This window comes from Stylophora pistillata, chromosome 10, assembly GCF_964205215.1.
Source record: "Stylophora pistillata chromosome 10, jaStyPist1.2, whole genome shotgun sequence".
Taxonomy (NCBI): Eukaryota; Metazoa; Cnidaria; class Anthozoa; order Scleractinia; family Pocilloporidae; genus Stylophora; species Stylophora pistillata.
In genome coordinates, this window is record NC_142528.1 from 26,332,221 (window position 1) to 26,350,103 (window position 17,883).

Here is a 17,883-nt window from a genome sequence, read left to right on the forward strand (position 1 = left end):
TCATTTACCATCTTGTGCGCAATGATTCCAGAAGCTAACCTCTAATAAAAATTTTTTTTATTTTGCAGGATGCTTCAACGTTTAGCCTGAGATCAGAGTAGGTAGTTCCTGCACTACTAACATAGTATATGTTGCTTTTGGTAAAAACAACAGCAACATTACTGGTTAGAACTTTAGTCAGTGCAAAAACTGCTTTTGTTGACCATGCATCTCAAAGTCTTTATTTCAGCAGTTGAACACCAAAACATCGCCGAAAACGCTTCAAAATGGCCTGAGACGCTGGCAATCAACAAAGAAAACAACAAGGCAAAAAGGTAAGTACATTTTATTTCAAAAAGACATTTTTTCTCTCTTTTAAGGCAAACCGATAACATCCCATACAAACCTTTATATATGAAACGTTGCGCAACACTGTAAGAGTCACGTCCGCTTTTCTAGTACTGAGCTTGGGCTGCCTGTGGGGTCAGTTGCTGAGTCAAAACGAAACCCAGCAATCGTATTGACTCAACTTATAATCCAATCACAATGCTTTGAGACGACCGCAGCAAGTACACCATGAACAAACGTTCAAGCCAAAGATTGAAGTACAATATACAATGCCATCGGTTAACTTTATCATCAGTCAAATAACGATATCTAAAAACTGAACCAGAACATAGTAGAATGATTTCCTCAGACGGGACGAATGACGATAATGAGACCTACGAATAATAATAATGACGATAATGATAACAATAATAATAATAATAATTATAATTTTATTTCAAAACTTAAAACATTACAAGAACTTCGCGTGGGTAATGGTTTTTTCTCTCGTACATTTCCAAATTAATTGACACGGAACACATCTGTTAAACTGAGATGATTCGGTTCTCTAGTATCAGACTCATATCAGACCCAAACTAACTTTGATAACAAAAACGACCCACATACAAAAATTTCAAAAACGTGCATCGAAATTATCCTTATACAAGTAAATTACATTAAAAAAAAATATATGAAAAGGGAAATGACACTCTTATTCTAAAAAACTATCAATTAAAACAAATTTTAAAAATGTCTAGCCTATATTTACCATAGCATTGTCAATTAAAAAATCTGTATCAAATGTCTCAAATGTTCTTCTCTTCCTTCTTGTACCTCTTAAGCATAAGAGGGCGCATCGTAAGAGCGCAAAAGAGATTTTGGCTCTAATCCAGGACAATGGTAGAGTATGTTTCACATTTCTTAATGGATATGAGTTCAGCTAAGCGTTTATGGTAAATTTTGTATTCCGTGCCCATACCTCCGGTGGCACTTAAGATCAGGGGCATAAAGGATCCTTGCTCTATTTCCAATACTCTACTGGCATACTTTCGTTTCTTCTCATTTTCGTGCTGTTTGAAGACTTGGTCAGATGTCTTTTCACGCTAGGAGTCAGCATGAGGGTGGAATACCCGGACATCAAAGTAGACTTTTCTGTCGCTCCCAAAAACCTCTGGCTAAAATATCAAGACGAGCATCTTGCGCCCATTATTCAAAATTTCTCCCGCAATCTGCTGCAGGGGAGGCCCGATTTCCACATCATCACATACGGTGCTAAGCAGTGCCACCTCCAGGTCTCTTATCTCATTATGGCGTTGTATCACAAATCCGCCATTTCTGCAGGTCATCGCGTGGTCCACGTCAAAGATGTCTCCACAAACGCACCGGTTTGGGATGTCAGAGAATTCCCAATTATATCTCAGGTAAGGGCATCTTTAAATTCTCCTTTATTGAGATCGTATCCCAAGGCTTTTAACGGGATAACAGTGAGCCAACTGGAGGCACCTCTTTCTGATGCTTGTTCTTTCACTTTGAGCGAGTTCGGTGTTAACATGTTCTTTACCCTCACTTCAGATTCTTTCAGGGCCTCACGTTTCTTAGCTATTGCCCGGGACTTTGCAGCATTGTTATCTGCTTCATCTGGAGTGTGGTGGTCTTGATGTATGATACGCTGAGTCAGTGTTCCAGTAACAGTAACCGAGACTTCATGCTCTTGAGATGCCAATTCTACAGGGTTTGCGATACCAAGTCCGCCCAAACGCACTGGGAGAGCAAGTAGGTTACGCTCTTCTTCATTAATAATAATGAAGAATAATAACAATAATAATGATACTAATAATGAAGAATAATAATGATAATAATAACAATAATAATGATAATAATAATGATGATGATGGTGATACAATTTGAGTCTCCTAGTCTTACATAACCTTTACGTAGGACCTGGGCAATCTATTTTAACTAGACATACATCAATAAGAATGGGATAATTAGTAGTACTAGAATTCATCTTGAATCAGTTGCAAGGACCGCGACAGTAGAAAACACTTTCTGCAAAACGTTTGAGGCTCCTCGCAAGGCAGACTTCCGAAGAATACCAACGTCGTAGTTGTTTAACAAGTGACCCACGACCAAGCATACAATTGTCCCAAAAAACCTTTTACAAATTAGATGACTACGTTATATTCCTCCGCGTGCTTTAAATCTCCATTCTAAGGTCAGCAGCTTTTAAAATTCTTTCCCCGGGGTACAGCGACATCACTGACGATGCATCAATCTACCTTGTCTTGCTTCGTCTGCTAAATTTTCCGGGCAGTCCATTGTAGATAAAAATCCCAAAATAGTTAGTTCCGCAACACCCTGTCCGATTCATAGAGGTACTGAGCCTGTGTCGATAAAGCAGCCTTTTGACACTAATTTCCATGGCTTGCCAAGCATACCCTTTCTTTATGCTGATTCTTGTAATCTTTTAGCGTAGGCCTTTTGGAAGAACTCACTCTGTCCCTTTTTTTCCATCCCTTCTCTATCGGGCCTTCTTTCAGTAAGTTGTTATTGATATGTGGTCCTCTTGACTGGATTACAATTTAGAGCTTTTTCTTGAGGCTGCACTAAAAAGGTGGTAAGGTTCCCTTTTTGAGCTACTCCTTTACAAGGCATTATCATAACTCTTCTGTGTTATGTACCTCATTGAACTGACGGTAGAGAGGTATCTTCTCCACCAAAGGCACATTGTTCAATTCAGTGTCGACAACCTGTTCTGGCTCAATCTTTACCAGTCCCTGTTGTAGCGTTACTGCAGGGACATTTCAGTGGGATCACATCTAAAAAAAAAACAAACAAAACCCTACCATCACCTTTGATATCAGTTAACTCAATAGCTCTAGCAATGATAATGACAAAGATTATCAAAATCACATTGAATGTGTCAAACCTTCGAGAACATCTCGTGCTGAGGCTAAAATTTTTAATCTCCCAGAATTTGTAACCATTAGGCTTTGCGCATTCAATGACGCGCTAGAGATTAGTAGGACGATGGTGACGTGTCGAGGACAAGACTGATAGACACAATCACGACGATCACCATCCTCGTCATCATACTCGCGTGACCATAATTAAAAATTTACCTTTTGTTACTAAAACAGTGGGTAAACTGAGTCATTTTGAGGGCCGTAGGTTAGAAAACTGCAAATTGCGCTTCCCTCTTTAAATACAGTTATTGTATTGTTTTGTATTGTATTGTATTTTCTTGGCTAAATCACCCCAAAGTTACACCTACTGGGTTTTAATGTTAGCATTTTAGATTTTATCCTCGACACAGCTTTAGTCCGCGGGGAAGCGTTTATGTTGTCAGTATTAATATAAGCAATCTAATTTTTTTTCTCAGAACAGAGCAGTTCGGCTCTGACAGCCTCGATTCAATGTGAACCCGAGGATGCAAAGGGGACTGGGACTGAATAGGCTCTTGGATTTCGCTTTCGGAATTGTTTACCACCAAGCAAATTGTTTACCCCTAGAGCTGTATTCAACAAAATTCAAATTGGGTCTAAACTTAATCATCCCTAAAAGTGGTGAAAATTTGTTTGGGCTTATTTCATTGTGGTGGACAGCATTCTTTCCATCCATTTTGAAAACTGGCGTGAATATTGTTAATTACACAGGCTTTTCGCGAAAGGAAATTAAGCAAGAGCGGTTGACTGTCAACTCGCTATGAAGAATTTGCCAGTGTCATCAGGTCTCATCAGCGGGGAAGCATATCTGAGTTGCAATTGGTCGTAGTTGACATCTGATTGGACGAATTGGTTGTGGGAGTTTTCTGCACGAGTCATGGAGCGAATTAACTCAAAACCGATGTAATCCAGGATTTCTCGGAACTAGAAAGGTAACCCAAACAAAAAACTAATTTAAATGTTAATGACATGTGACGAAAATCGCACCACAGGTTATATTGAATCATACTGTGTTCCGCCAATCAGAATTAGGGCTTTTATTCCAATAACCGTTTGAGATACTTGAACTAAGGCTGAGGTAAGCAGGTGGTTACTATTTCAGTTGCCTCAAAAGTTTTCAACAGGAAAATATCAGGATCCCCCGTGAAGCGACTTCAACAATCAACAAGAAAATTTCGACAGGACTGTTTCTTCTTTCTAAACCTTTCCACTTCAAATTTTGCTTCTTTAAGGTTATTAACAATTCAATCAACATGAGATATATCAACTCGGTTGAACAACTTAAAAATAATTTTCCGGCGCAAACATCGGCTTGGGACAAGACTTCTATTTACCAACGGAAAGCACATGATAGAAACATGAAGGATATGGAAAAAGCAAGCTCTTCTCGATCAAGCTGGAAAGCTTTTGGCCAACGAATTCTACATATCCGTCATCAGTCTACGTTATTGGAGCAAACGGTAACAGTTGCATTTTATCGACGGTGACCAATTCTTAGGCGAATGCAGGCTATTCTGATTAACTAAAAAGGCTTGTCTTTATCTTTAGAATGTCATAAGTATCAGAAGCATCGACTGGCGCTCAAACCACACAACTGGAAAAGATGTCTATACGAGTACTTATTGAAACATTTAACTCCAAAACAAAAGGAAGAGGATCAACTGTGCGCGACTTGGCCAAAACTTATCCATGGCTAACACGGCGGCAAAATCGAGGCTAAATTGAAGTTATCGAGGCTCCGATTTTCAAGAGCCTTCTAATTATTAACTTTCAATTTCACTACAATGGGTGGGTCGCGATGAAACTCGCCCAAGAAGGCCCGGTCACACGGTCTACAACGACTTGGCTTTTCTGTAGTACGGAGGTAGAGCAGAGAAGGAGATGCAAATATGGCGTCCAAAGCAAGGTAAGACCAGAAATTATATTAGGTAAATTGGGTGTCATTTTTTTGACTCAACACTATTATCCATTAGCCTAGCCCGTTTCTATACGGTTTTAGTCGAAAGTCGAGGGCTTTTTACTATGACTGCTGTTTTCTTTGGCACGTTCCAGTGATTCATTCCCCAATTCGATTCTCAAGATTCGGTTCATGTAGACCGAGTGTTGACATCAAACAAATAGAAAAACGTAGAATCAAGCATTTGTTATTTGAAATAATTCCGTAGCAGCTGACAGTGGAGTCGTAACAAGTAAACGGTCCTGAAATATAGTTTTTAATCATTTCCTGTTGGGTGCAAATCGATCGCTTGCAAGGTAACATGAATTATATGACTGTAAAAGGTAATTAAAAATGAATATAGAGCTGCAAAGAATAAGGTCGACTGACAACTAGACTAAACTCTCCAGAGCTCCCACATCCAATCGCAGTCTGTTTTATTTCAAACATTTTTGTCTACCTAATCTCCTGAAAGGGTCTTTCCCATTTAATCGATGGATATGTTGGAAAGCAACTCTTTCCTACACTTTTTGTTGCTTACTCTCGAGACATCAACTTATAAATATGTGATCCCTGTTCAAGCGAATAGTCTTCAGCCACAAATACTTCACAATCAAGTCTTCAAGGCCAGTTTTAACAAGTGGACTTGTAATAAGGGATAGTTCACGAGTATGCAGATTTTAATGAGCATACTTCATCCACAAATTTCAACGCTCGCAAAATCTAGATTTAATATCACCTGAAGGCAACATTTTATGAACTAAAATTAACGATTGTGAGGTCTTAATGTCTTCTGGTTAATTGTATAGTCCCCGAGTCGCAGAAACCCAGCCAGAGAGGCCAAGGAATAATCCAAACGATAGTGGGGTAAGTACAAAAGAACTGATTCCCTTTTGAATTACGAACCACTGTCGTAAGCTTCACTTCAATTGATACTATATGAAAGAACAACGTGCAGGTGTCATTTTCACGAAGGGGTACTTCACTCTAGGGGATGACATTTTTCCATTTTTCTTTGAAGGTTACCCCAAATGCACATTCTACTTCTACACCCAGTCACGGCTCTACAAGGTGAGGCACGTATCACATAGCAGTAATAGAAAAATCCCAATAAATGAACGGATTTCACCCTAAAGCTATCATATTTTGATCCTTTGCATAAATTCTTCCTCAAGCTATGAAAGCAAGAAACATCCATTCCCTCGAAATCTATTTTAATATGAGTCTTTTAACTAACATTTCGCGAAATAGAAAACTAGTGGAAATCGTGTAATGTTCGAGTGCAGTTGCAGGAATAATTTCACAGTTTTCCTGATGGTGACTGCATCATATATTTGCTTGGAGCCATAATCTGGGTATGTTAATGGATAATAAAAAGACTTATTCACTTAAGTCTGTAAGTGCCAACTTTTTTTTACAGAGTAACAAGTCTGCATGATGAGATGAGGACCATTAGAAATCACATTATGACACAGGTATTAAATGTCCTGATTTCCAAATAAATATACACAATCTGCTCATTCCATTCTAAAACTGGTACCATATGGTACTCATTCATGATCCTAACTTAAGTTAGAACTTAACAATAAAAACTGTGAATGACAGAGCTGGTACTTTTCCTAAAAAGCCCAGAAACATAATTCAGTGACCACCTAAATGACTCGCTTGGCGCAACTTTCATTTTCAACCTCAAATTTTCTGTTCAGTTTCATAATAACACTTTCTTTTACTTTACTTTACCAGAGAAACGAAGTGGTACATACCAGACACAATATACCAACAGAGGGGAATGAGTAAAATCTGAGTGGAATTGTTCACAAACTACATTAATTGCGGATTGAATTTCACAAAGCTTCGCAGTCAAGTTCAGTGCAACTTACTTAAATATGTTCTCGAAACGTTTCTCTTGAAAAACTGTATATTTTGTGTTGAGATAATAAAATGTTCAAGTTATACCATTTCACAATCTCAGTTTCGTTGACTCCAAGGGGGCGGATGGTGAAAGGGAGGGAGGGAGGGAGGGAGGAAGGGAGGGAGGGAGGGAGGAAGGGAGGGAGGGAGGGAGGGAGATGGAAACACCTCTGCCTCTGAGTGATGTAGAACAAGCTGTCGTCAGCAGCTAAAATACAAGAACGTGTGTTAAGCTATGATGTGGTTTAAATAAAATATTCACATATGATAAGAACTGTGTGATACAGTTTTACCAACAACAGCTGGCATCAGTAATATAGAAATAGCAAATTCCATCATCACTAAAAATTCAAAGCTTTGTTCACGTTCTACTATTTGATTTAAACATACCAACTGTGCTGATACAAATGCGTAAACACCTACATCACCACGCATCTTAGTCGCCTGTACCCAAGCTTTTCACGTGAAAGTCTGTATGGGGCGCGGGTATATGTGAACGATGGAAGCACAATTTTCTTTCCATAATTTCATGCGAGCTCGTACGAGTTACTTCGTGACCATCTCAAAATGGGATACCGTTTCCCTTTGAACCCCAATGCAAAAGTAAAGTACTAAATTATCCCACTATTTATTGTTTCAAGCAGCCATGAGTGAATGATAAACTTAGAAAATAACAAAGAAGATGAATTTTACAGGAAAATGTATGAACACTCGAGCTGAAAACTAAAGATACTGAACCCTTAGCAGTCCTAACATTTTAGTATCGTTAGAATATCAAATACCAATATTTAAGATAAGAATTAGAGGAAACTGAAGTTAAGTCTCTAACACTTGCCTTCTCCGGCAAAACTCAAAACTGAAGAAGTTTAAAAAACTTGCCTATAACTGCCTTACTCTTCTTTTCAAAATCACAATTTAGCTGCGCGAACCCCTGAAAACTCTCTGTTTTAACTGGCACCTTCAAACAAAGATTTCTGGTCTCGGTCGAAACTTGTACGAAGCAACATAAGTTGTATAGCATATCTAAGGTGTTTCTTAAGGCGTTCCATTCATATACTCCCTTTCCTATCACAAATAATATAACTAAGCGGAGACTCGGCAATATCTCAGCCAAATAAGCCTTAAATTTATCGCTAGAAAGACACCTTTTGAGAGCCTCTTTGAAAGAAATTTTTTCCGCCATGTTTTTCTTCAGCAGTATTTTGAGACAGCGGCAATACATACGCAAAAAAACAACGGTGTGTATTTCAACACTCAAATTCGTGAATTCGTTAAAAACCATTGCGTGACAGCCAGACGTAATAAAAAATAGAAATTTGGACATTAAAAATTCCATGCCAAGAAAAGAAAAGTCGTAAAAGCAGTAGACTGGATAGGCAAAATTTGATGAAGTATGAGGCTGCCTCTCCGTGTCTTCTAAAGGAAATGCTTGTTTACAATGCAAATTTTAATGTCACAAATGGAAGTCAAGCAAGCTTGGATGACAAACTGCTACCAATCATAGGAAGACATTTGTATTTTACAACCGTTTAAAGAAATCAAGCTTTATACATGGCGAATATTGGTTTCAACGACTTTGCATTTTTATATCAAAATTTTTGTTTCGCCATATGCAGCGTTTCTTTTCATCAATGCAGCAAGTTCGTCAGTGTGTTTCAACGACAAGTATTAGACCTCTATTATGGCTTCTACGACAAAGTTCAGGCAACATTACGATTTTCGCGTCAAAACACAGCGTCTATAACCTTTGCCTAGAGTGGAACACGTCTCTATATTAAAAGCTTGAGTCCCAAATATCCAGCATACCCCAGGGGAAGAAAAGGTAACTGTGTTAGTCCTAAAAAATACTATGGTATCTAAAAGATGGTAACGCCGCGGCGCATTCTGTTGATGGTGACATAATTTACACTGTGATTCATCTACTTGCGCGTTCCAATATATACCTTGAGAAACATATCTCTGAAGTTATTTTCTACGGGAGAGAAATTATACTCTAAAAAAAAAAGAAAGAAAGAAAATAGCACTTGCACAGAAGAAAAATATTGCCTTTTCAGTAACACAATCTCATCCGGCATTGTCAAACCTCAAAAACATGCAGATGGGAAATGACATCTTAAAACTAATCCTTACTATTGCATCGCAAAGGATTTAAAAGCGCTAGCGAATGGCAGGAGTCACACAGGCTTATCAACACCAACAGTCGACTGCCTTTTGCTTTGCGGCTTTCCGGCGTGTCAACTTAAGCAAGGTTGAGTTATTCATTGATCATGTGACTCCTTTCATTCCTCTAATTCAACTGTCCCTCATTCAGCGATCAAGATAGTAGATTTACCAATATTAACGATTAGTTAATTTGCCTTTACTTGGGAAAGTAGATTCACAACACCATCGAGTACATATGGGAAATGCCCTTACAGTAGTAACGCTATGTAACGCAATACAGTAAACAAAACAAACGTCGCGCAGTGCACTCTGGTTAAATGCAATGCATTCTGGTAAAAAGTGATGAATTCGAAAATTCGCACCCCCTTTACTCTTCTTAAATCCTGATTATATTGCTGCTCGCTCGCTACGTTCGCTGCGCAGCAAAAAGACTTATATCAAAGCTAAAAGAAAAAATTATTTCCACAGCGCCATCAGAGAATTCTCACAGATAGCTGAAAATGGAATCAAACAAACAACGGCGACGAACAGTAGCCCCGTGAAGATACGTTTGAAAACTACTGTCTTGCGCCAGACTGAGCTCGTCAGCCAATCGTTCTTTGGATAGTTAATGGATTTTGAAGTACGTCACGTGGTGGATTATGACTACTAAGCGCTGCATCTAGAAATTGACGCGCGTGCTGTGCAGTTGGAAGAGCAAGAGCTGATGCCGACGAACGGTGTTGGAAGATTCCTAGTAATAGGAAAGTGTCCTGTTGGAGAACTTGTTAAAGGTGAAAGCAATCCATCGCATTATAAAGTTTTGTGATTGATGTCCTTGTGTACACTTATCAGTCTGATATCCCTCTTTGCGCGAACTCTAAATGAGTCACTATTTTCCCTAAGAACTCTTCTTAGACAACATAACTTTTAAATAAGGCTTTATATTCAAAACAATGAGTCCAACGGGCGCTACGATTATAACTTCGACAGGTCAGTGTTCAACCATGCTCAATTTCAATGTTTCATAGACAGCTCAGCATGTTAGCGACTTCACAAAGCGTGGTAAAGCATGTGCAAAGAGTAATCAACTTTGTAGAATTATCAAGTCGACGGTGGTTAAGCGTGGTCCGTACTCTTATCGACATCAACATTCGGCATCACAGTGCTCAAAATGTTGTGGATTCATGAAGCGAAGCCGAGTGAGTCCGCAAGAAATTTTGACGAATATCGTCGATAAGAGCACAAACCACGCTAAACGACTGTCGATTTGTTTTTTACCACAATATCGACGTCAAAATGTCCGAGTCATTCATGTTTGAGAGCTTATAAAGGCATTGCGTGACACGTTGACAACAAAGGCTTGCCTTGCTTACTTAAAGCCGAATATAAAGACTTCTTTATGTGCAGAGTTGGTGCTAGAGGTAAAATCTTCATTTTAAAACACGGAACTGTTTTTTTTGTATTGGGCGAATCAAGCATGTACTTCTTGGGAAAGGGACACACAAAGTTCTATCATTCTCCTTCGCCAGGTAAACTATGTACTCATAAATAATTGCATCGTCTTCGTTTCAGACTCATGGAGGCGAAAGATGGAAAGGTTAGCATTATTTAAACTATTTTTTCGTTTTCTTCATCCAAATAGTTTACCTTCCATAGACTAATGAAACTGACTATTTAGCCCACTTTTCTATCTCTATAGATAAATGCGTCAGAAGAAGGAGAAGCGAAGAGGTGAGGATGATGTTAAGCACCGATCTAGGTAATCTTCATTACCCAGCAAACTACTCGCTCGGAATTTGTTTCAGGGAGATGTTCTAGTTTAGCGATTTAGTGATCAGCTTTCCCCTGATAGTTTAAGGATATTTCTCTTAACATGGAAAACAGTTCAGGCAGCAACATATTGAATTACATGTTCTCACTTATTTGCAGTGGAACGATAGACAATCAACCTGTCGACGATCAAAGTAATTTGAGGACAAGTCAAAATGGCTCAGACACGTTCTCAGATGTAAACGTTAGTAATAAAAGAAATAAATTGATTATAAAGAGCACCATCTATCCATTACCCTCGTATTAAGTCTCACAAGGGTGATAACTGGAATCGAAGAAAAGCTGAGAAACTTGAATTACCAGATCATTCGTCGTAACAATCCAACTGTTAAGCAACAATTTTGATGGTGTTGCGAGATAGAACAAATATTCAAGACGCACAGACTAAGTTGAGAGAGGGCTAAGAAGAGCCCTTGTTTGTTCTCTTAATTAAAAGAGGTGGAGGGATGGGATAGAAATGTACTTTTTTGGGAAAGAAGTAAGCTTTTTGGAGGAGAGATTCTCAAAAAAAATATGTAGGACCTACACAACCCGCTACTTACAACACTAACCATAAGTAAATATTGATGATCCAGTTTGAACAATTATCATTGGAAAGGGGAAAAGATAGGTTACAGCAATATACAGAGGTGATCTTCCCGAGACTTTTGCCACTGTTTTCTAATTAGAGTATTCTCTCCCTGATAGAATGCTTCTACCAGTGAAAGAGGAAGGCCAGTCAGAGAGGACACAGGTCGTCACAGCGGACGTCACAGTCCAATAGGGTAAGAGATATCAATTGTTGGGACAAAACCTTCATCTAATTCTAAATTTGAACTAAACTCCACCCTGAAATCAACTTGTTCATTGGCATTCATAGCAAAATAAAATGCAATTCAGGAAAGAGAACATTCTAACGATTCGGCATATTTAATCCTTCCAGCAAACAATGCGTGACAAGAGGCCTTAAGGACCAGTAGCTTCTCTGTAATCAACTTCTCAGAAATCATCAGAATCAAATTCATCAAGACAGCTGAAGATCCACCCATTAATACATTAACAGCTTATTTTGCTTATTTTCTTCTTTTCAGGGGCATTAGTTGCAATCCTCAAGTAAGTCAGGTAAGATGCAGAATGAATACATAGAATAAAATCCGAAAGATAACATTCATACGGGACAAAGCTATCTCGAAAGTATTTAAGATTAACATTGACAAGTGAAGTAACTTAAGTGACTGTTGAGGAATGGAAAAATCACAAACTATGGATTAGACTACTAAATTTGATCATCTAGTTTTAAAATGCTCAGCCTTGGTAAAATTTCACTCTTTCAAACTTAAAGAAGTTATGTGGTTCAGCTTAAATGAGGCACTTTTAATATACAGCTTTTCTAATTATTTAACATGTTTCCCTCAACAGAATGACATTGACCCTGTATCAATTTTTATTTTTGCAATTTTTTTTCTTTTTTAAATTAAAAGGTTATCTTTTTTGCGATCACTGTTTATGTAATTAGTCATGATATTTAAGAAAAAACCTTTTTCCTTAGTTACTCAGTCAATCAACTTAGAACAGTTCATTTCCTTTCCAACTGTGCTACACTCTGTAGTAAAAAAGCATGTTTCTATTGCATCAAAAAAAGAAAGCCGTCTAATACTTACAAATATCAGTAGACTTTAACAAACTTAATGAAAGAAATGGAAAACGAAAATGAATGACAAAAATCATGAAGTCTTTTGATGTAATACTTCCAGAGAATGAGGTGGAGAAAATTAATGTAACACAAAGAAAATAATTACTATTAATCAAAGGAAAAAACCTCCCTTAGTTTTCACCCATTCCTTCGTCTGTAAACCTATGACATATATGGAAGCAATAAAGATTGCAGACCCACTCGCCTTCCCCACCCCTCCCTCTTCCATTTCCAATATACAGGAAGGTAACTCTTGAAAAGTACAAGTGCAGACAATTTGGTTCCAGTCCCATACTTCACAGTAACAAAGACTACTAAGATTGACAAAACTTGCATTAATGGATGGCCACTTCATAAACCAAGTAGCCCCTTCCCCTGAGATAGTCTCTCCTTCTCCCACCCTTTTCCTTTTGTTTTTAATCTACACTTGACTTAGTTATTACCTACTTCTGAGAGGCATTTATTCAAAAACGTTTAACAAACTAATCGTGAGCCGAAAGATACTCTGAAAAAAGCCAAACTTATTACTTTGGCTGGGAGATGCAAGGTTGAATCTCTGCGCTCGCTAAATGGGAACGAAAATAAGGACATTATGTAGACCCAATATGACATATTATACCACGTAAAAACTGCTCTGGTTCAGAAATGGACTTTTGTCTGGTTGAGAATAGCGGTGAAAGTTAGGCTATGAAGGTGACACAACCCGGTAACTCAGCGACAAATAGCGACGTTTTCGAGAACTCAACACAACAGAAAACGCGGAGACTTCAAATATGAAAGCCGGGCATGATGAGGTTTAAATCAGTTTATTTTGTACCAACAATGCTTGACTTGACACGTAAAATGATTACAACTTCCTTTCATTAAAAAAAATATTGGGAAATCAACTCCACGTGATAATCGAACGAACGTTTTAACTATACAGTGTTACCTTCTTGGGGTGTCACAAGTATTGGCTGTCACCGGTCACTGAATTGCTCGAAACAATTCGGTTAAACTAATGCAAGACACCTAACGAAGCAAACACCAAACGACACGTAGTTGAATGAACTGCAACAATTTAAATAAAATCACAAGGATAGAAAGTCAGTCGTGTCCTCGCCTACCTCTACTTCAAAATGGCTGATATGTCACCATCGTGGTCATATAACTCAAGTTTGATATCGCGCCATAATTTTAGCGGAATTCGCTATTCTAAAATGGGCTGAGACCAGTCACGCATATTTGTACGTCACGTCGCACTGGCAAATCTATACCCTCGTGAAGCTACCCAGGTACTCATTTCAAAGGACCTTGGGCGTAAATGAGGTTATCATGGAAAACAGAAGGTAAGAACAAAATATTTTGAGGTAAAGTGGTAGTATTTTACGAGGTTCTACGTCTCTAGCTCCTAGAAAGTATTATTGTGGGTTGTTCATTCAGTTTAAGTTGATGATGGACGCTCCAACAACAAAATTCGTACCATGAGCGTTTACAATTTTGCTATTTATTGCTAGTTTTCTCCTATTTGATGGTCAAAATTTGGGTTTCCTAACAGCGTATCTCGTGCCTGAGACATCTACGATATAATTGCGCATAGATTCAAATAGAGACGGTGAATATGAGTGTCTTAATTGCATCTACAACAATTTCAAGACAGCAAAAGGTCGCCTTCACTAAAGCTTAAACAAGCACTTCGAGCTCTTAAGATATTTTCTACACAGTCAGCGATTTAATCCCGATGTAAACGCAAAATAACAACACTATTCTATAAAAGTAAGCTTGTCAGAGACGTTGAATAAGGTTCATAATTCATGGCAATAAATTGTACAGCACAATCATTTATGAAATCAACAGGTAGTTGAACTCAGGTAAGAGAAGTTCGAGTCAATGCTCAAAACTTGCATGTCTGACTTAACTTGTTCTTTGAAAGCAGAAATTTATTAATTGACTGTGAAAAGGAAAGGTGAACAACCTAAGGCGATTTTTTTCGGTGGGGCGCACATCCAGTTGAAGGAGTTCAACCCTTAACTGGCCACGAGCACAGCCACACATCCAATAAAAAAACACATGACAGAGAGGCTGGTTAAACCGAACGTTTCATTGTCACAATACTATGACAATTAGTCAAAATTAATAACTGCGAGCGAACGGTACTTTAACATACAAGAGTGTCGGCTAATTAAGTTGAATAACTAGGACAAGGGAACATTTGATGAAAAATTTCTCTTCGTAAAGTTTCAAAAAATGCGGTATTTCACACATTAGTTTTAGTGCGTTCAAATTCTATTATTTCTCACCTCTAATTTAGAGACAACTAAGATGGCTCTAAATGATAAGTATTTGATTCATTATTTGATGACGCGATTATCATTTAAACGACTATGCCAACGTTCACACATGTTTAAATCTTCAGCTGAACCAGGATGTACTACAAACTATTTTCTTAGAAGTAAAACGTTCTGTAGGAGGATAGTATTTCTTCCTACCCATAGAAGCAAATATTTCTTGAAATAAAAACTTCAACACAGTACCACGCTGCAAGTAAGAATTGCTGGGTTGCCTCAGTTTGGTCGAGCTTTAAAAGCAAAAAGACATCGTACACACCTTGTACAATATGTGCTATATCATGTAAACGAAACACTCCTAAAGCCACGGGAAGAAACAAAGTCACACAAAACAGACAAGAAAAGACCACGTCAGAATCAAACAAAAATCTCCTTGGATAAATCTTAATGCATCTTTCGCATTCTATAAAGTAAGGTTTATATCTAACTGACACGAAACAGGACCTAAAGATTTCAAATCTTAAAAGAAATCATTTCCCTCGGTCAGCAGGTAATAGAAAAGCACCTCACAACCGTTGTTCTTTCTCACTAACTTTCCACGCGACAGCTACAGTGAATACAACATAATTTCTCTATCGCAAATTACGATGAGTTAAAGATGTCGCACTACTGAGATGGTATTTTGAGCACCACGCAGTCCACGAAAAAGATAATTCAGTGAGGTAAACAGTTACTATTCTTATCTTCTAGCTTAAACATAAGGCAAGTACATGAAGAGCTTGTAGTTATCAGGCGAAATATTCAAGAGACATGGCAGGTGATATGGCCTTGATTTTATAGCTTCTAACTGAATTGGGATTTCATTTCCATTCTTAAAACAAAAAAAGTGAACCATATTACGTCCTTCTTGAATTTAAGATGGAGCTTCACCTAAATTTCAAATGTTTTCCCTCCTAGAATTACTCGAGACAAACAAGAGAGCCCAGAGGGTAAGTAACACTTTGGATCCCAAGAAAATCTTGTGTATTTCTGAATTCCATGTAGTGTTTTCCTTGTATCCGTTATTTTATACCCCTTTTAAGTGAGACACCGTTGTATAACACCGAATAACACCGTGAAACACCGATATAGCCACAGTTATATAAACTGAACATTCTCTTATTTACTACTAGTTCCACAACAGTACAATTGTATTACGTATGTGAGAATGTCATGAAGCATCCTAGTATGACTTACTTCGAATAAAATGAACTGCCGTGTATCATTCTTAAGTAGCGTGGTTTTTTTTGTACCTATGAAAGATTTGTCTTGCAATGGTGAGTTTTAATGAAAGCGCACACGAAATAAGAACCTGGCGATCGCACATTCCATCATGAACCTCATCAATTGGTCACTTATGATGTGTCTCTTCTTTCAATTTCCTGTTCGACTTTCCTATAATCTTCTACAAGTTTGCTTCGGCTTTTAAAGAGCAAATCGGGATCAAAAAAGGAAGATAAATGATTAACAGATCTGCATTCTTTTATAGGGACACTGACCTTTATCCTGGAGACGTTCAGGTAAAATGCCAAGTACACAAACACACACAAACATTCACACACACACGCACGCACGCACACAACTATTTAAGAGTTTTTCAAAACACTGAATGAATGTGATTACCTAAACCTCATTATATACTTTCATCTATTTTGGTTTCTTTACCTCGTAGGGATCTGAGACCACAGTGACTGTAAACATAAATACGAGTCAGGCAAAGAATGAACCATCAGAGAACTGATCACGGTTGAAAAAAAATTCGTTTTCAGTCCAATTTGTAATAAAAATATCTGAACTAAACCTTAGACCAAACTTCATCATTGTTTCGCGCAAGGAAAGGATGCCCGACAATGTTTACAAGATACCCCAAATATCGCTCAGGGAGTATTCAGTGAAACTGTCTATTTAATCTTTCCTATTTTTCTCCTACTATCCATGATCCAAAATAAATGATACATAACAAACAACCTCACGCAATATAATTGTTAAAATAACACAAGGGTTCACAATCGCCCAACGGTTTCGCATAAAGCAGATAAATACGTATGTGGGGGGCTGAGATTGGCAAAAAGACGATAAACATAAAGCATTATTACTGCAAGCTATCAGTCTTCAGAATGAATACCACTAGGGTCACCACTTCTTTCTTTTCTTCCACCATAATTTTTTGAGGTCCTAACTATCATTTTCCTTTTTCTCTCTCTCTTCGGTGTCAACTCTTTGGACGTAACACTTCCGAGGTAAATGTAGAACTCAACTTGCGCAGACAATAACTACTTCCGGAGGGAAAAACTCCAACTGCACTACTTTCATTTTCGTTCTCCCATAAACTCAATTAACCGAACTAATATTTTTGTTCTACACAATGATCGGAAGCAAGGCAAAACGACATAAAAATTGACATTTAGCTAAGAGTAAACAAACGTCTCTCGATAGTGAGAAAAATACACAAGTTTTAATTCAAATTTATTTACAAAACATATTTGATACAAGATATTTTAAAACATGGAATTCAGTTTTAAAATGATATGACCGTACTGTGTAAAAGTGCATTTTACGTTTGGAACATAAAACTCTTTTAAGGACCGAAGCAACACCTAGACACAATCATCGTAGGTACACGACTTACAAATAGGAGCAACTGATAGAGAAAGAAATTTGAGTACAAGCGAATCACGGAGTAAAAACATACCGCTGTACCTGGGAGATGGAAGCAACTCCGCCATGGGTAAGGCTATTTGTTGTTGTTAAATGACCGTGGTTACTATATACTGAATCATTCGAGATTACAAAGTCTGGCTTAATGAAAGGTCCAAGCCTTTCCTACCTTTC

General features: G+C 38.0%; 4 long non-coding RNA genes across 5 annotated transcripts in view; 3 read left to right on the forward strand and 1 right to left on the reverse strand.

Moving 5' to 3' along the window:
- Positions 1 to 309: 309 nt before the first annotated feature.
- Positions 310 to 17,883, reverse strand: part of LOC148722426 (uncharacterized) — a 33,186-nt gene continuing 15,612 nt past the window's right edge. The window contains exon 4 of the long non-coding RNA XR_015992319.1: positions 310 to 3,125. This is a non-coding gene — a long non-coding RNA (uncharacterized LOC148722426). The remainder of the gene's footprint in view (positions 3,126 to 17,883) is intronic.
- LOC148722427 (uncharacterized) lies at positions 1,595 to 7,145 on the forward strand. 2 transcript variants are annotated; one of them, XR_015992309.1, is made up of 7 exons: positions 1,595 to 1,727; positions 1,879 to 2,079; positions 3,963 to 4,183; positions 4,800 to 5,157; positions 5,997 to 6,054; positions 6,209 to 6,662; positions 6,931 to 7,145. It is a non-coding gene; the product is annotated as an uncharacterized LOC148722427 (long non-coding RNA). The 2 variants fall into 2 exon arrangements; XR_015992310.1 differs by lacking the exon at positions 1,595 to 1,727 and having other exon boundaries at positions 1,945 to 2,079; positions 6,209 to 6,258; positions 6,608 to 6,662.
- LOC111347106 (uncharacterized) lies at positions 8,168 to 12,549 on the forward strand. Its single transcript, XR_015992308.1, has 8 exons — positions 8,168 to 8,920; positions 9,730 to 10,034; positions 10,816 to 10,840; positions 10,943 to 10,974; positions 11,173 to 11,257; positions 11,761 to 11,837; positions 12,144 to 12,174; positions 12,472 to 12,549. It is a non-coding gene; the product is annotated as an uncharacterized LOC111347106 (long non-coding RNA).
- LOC111347105 (uncharacterized) lies at positions 14,220 to 17,644 on the forward strand. The gene is made up of 4 exons (XR_002696479.2): positions 14,220 to 15,829; positions 15,970 to 16,001; positions 16,541 to 16,571; positions 16,724 to 17,644. It is a non-coding gene; the product is annotated as an uncharacterized LOC111347105 (long non-coding RNA).